Here is a 2,402-nt window from a genome sequence, read left to right as displayed (position 1 = left end):
TCCCCCAGGGAGGAGGTCACATATAGTTCCTTGTAATCGGTTCTCTCCCTTCACTCTTAATAACCTCAAGTTGACATGAGCTTATGTAACTGCCACAGGCACTCTTTATATTTTTTGGCAAATAGTTGATTCCTATAGGTCATTGATATTGGTAGAAGCTGGCACACACCACCAATCTGGCAATATTGATCAAAAGCATAACCACTGTGTGCATATTTTGACCCAGTCATGGATTTTTTTCTCCTTTTTTTTTGTTTGCTTCTTTTTAAATATATAACAAAACTTGCTCTTCTAACTCATTTTTCAGTATACAATTCAATGGCATTCTTTCACAAGGCATTGCCTTTAAAAAAATTGTTTAGCCTAAAGAAACAATCAGATACAGGTATAAAAATGTCGGTCTTATTATTTGGTCAGAATGGGGAAGAATTATTTAAAGAACCCAGATGCCCAACATTAAATTCCCCAAAACCAAACTCGCTGCCAATGAGTTAATTCTGACTCATAGCAACCCTATTGGACAGACTAGAACAGCCCTGCAGATTTCTGAGGCTGTAAACCTTCAAAGTACCAGTAAACCTCATCTTTCTCCCTCAGAGGGGGCAGGGGCTCAAACCGCTGGCCTGCTGGTTAACAGCTCCCATTGTGTAACACACTACACCACCACAGGCAGAGTAGTGTCTAATGTCCAACAGTATCAGAAAGCCATTACATGATGCAATACCTGAGTGAAGCACCAACCCAAACATGCCGGATCTCTCTCTACTGACGTGACAGGATGCTCACAGTGAAAACATTTACAAACGTTTCATATTATATAGCACGCTTAACAAAATAAGCATAGAAAAGACAGCTTGTCAGATGTTTACAATGGATCTCTCTAGTGCAGCAGGTCTCCACCTGTGGGTCTTGATCCCTTTGGGTGTTGAACGATGCTTTCACAGGGGTCACCTGATTCATAACAGTAGCAAAATGACAGTGGTGAAGTAGCAACAAAAATAATTTGATGGTTGGGGGTCACCACCACATGAGGAACTGTATTAAAGGGTCGTGGCATCAGGGAGGTTGAGAGCCACTGGTCTAGTGGTTGTTTTTAAAGAGATTTGTTTTTGGTTTTCTGCATTCTTCCAGTTCCTCTGAATTTTGGGAACGAGTGAGCAAGTGTTGTTTGGTGCCATCGAGTTGGTTCTGACCCATAGTGACCCCATGCACACCAGAAAGAAGCACTGCCCCGTCCTGCATCAGCCTCCCCATGGTTCCCACGCCTGAGCCCATTGCAGCCACCATGTCCACCCAGCTGGTTGAAGGCCTCCTTTCTCACTGCCCCTCCACTTGACCAAACATGATGTCCTTCTCCAGGGACTGGTCTCTCCTGACAATATGTCCAAATTGTGCAAGATGAGTGAGCAAGTACTACTCTAATAATCAGAGAGGGCAGTGACTTTGGATCCAAGCAGGTTACTTTACCCTCTCCAGGTGTGCTACGCACGCAGGTCTCACATCCCTGTATGGCAGGTACCATGCTGATTCATAGTGGTTTCTGAGCATGTACCTGTTTACCGGAATAGAAAGCCCAGTCTCTCTCCCGCGGGGCTGCTGGTGGTTTCAAACTGCGGACCGTATAAACACAGTCCACCCTGTAAGGCCAACACCTCCAGGGTTCAAGGCAAGTCCCGCAGGAAGGACGCTGACCTGGGAGCGCCAGTCCCGGAGCGCCCCCTAGAGCGGGGCTTCGGAAGGACAGCAGGACCAGGAAGGCGCGCGCGCAGACCGGATGAGGGCGTGGTGAGGGCGGGAGCTTTCGTCTCGCGCGATGATTGGCCAGTAGTCAAGGGAGCAGCCAATGAGATGTGCGGCCGCCTCGCCGTGGGAGCCCGGGAGCTGGAAGGTGCGGAGGAGCGCGGCGCGGGGAGGGGCGAGCGCCCTTGAGCAAGGGGGCGCGCCGGGCATGACTCCCCTTCCTGAGAGCGAGCCCAGCGTCGTGCCGACCCCAGCGTCGTCCCCTCTTCCTGAGGAGGAGCCCTGGGGTCCTGTCACCTTTGTGAGGGGCTTCCTGGGGCGAGACCCCAGCATCGTCTCATTTTCTTGAGAGTCACACCCCAGTGGCCCCCTCTTCCTTCAGGGACTCCTGGAGTCATCTCCCCGCTTCCCGAGATTATGCCAATCCTGACGGAGCCCCAGCTTCCTCGGGGTCCTTTCTCAGGCAGGGTGCGAGGGTGCCCTGCCTGAGGAAGGACGTTCTAGACTGCCCTTTCTTTCTTGAGGAGACCCCCCTCCCAGACCCCCCAACCCCCCCTCCCCCAGACGTTGTTCAATTCCCAAGGGCTCCCCACGTGCTGTTCCAGCTTCTGGAGGAAGGACCCAGGTGTCCTCTCCCCTTTCCCAGAAGGAGCCCAGGCTTG

The sequence above is a fragment of the Echinops telfairi genome, unplaced genomic scaffold (genome assembly GCF_000313985.2).
Source record: "Echinops telfairi isolate 266 unplaced genomic scaffold, ASM31398v2 ScPeMD7_36;HRSCAF=134, whole genome shotgun sequence".
NCBI classification, from domain to species: Eukaryota; Metazoa; Chordata; class Mammalia; order Afrosoricida; family Tenrecidae; genus Echinops; species Echinops telfairi.
Note: the sequence above shows the minus strand (reverse complement) of the source record.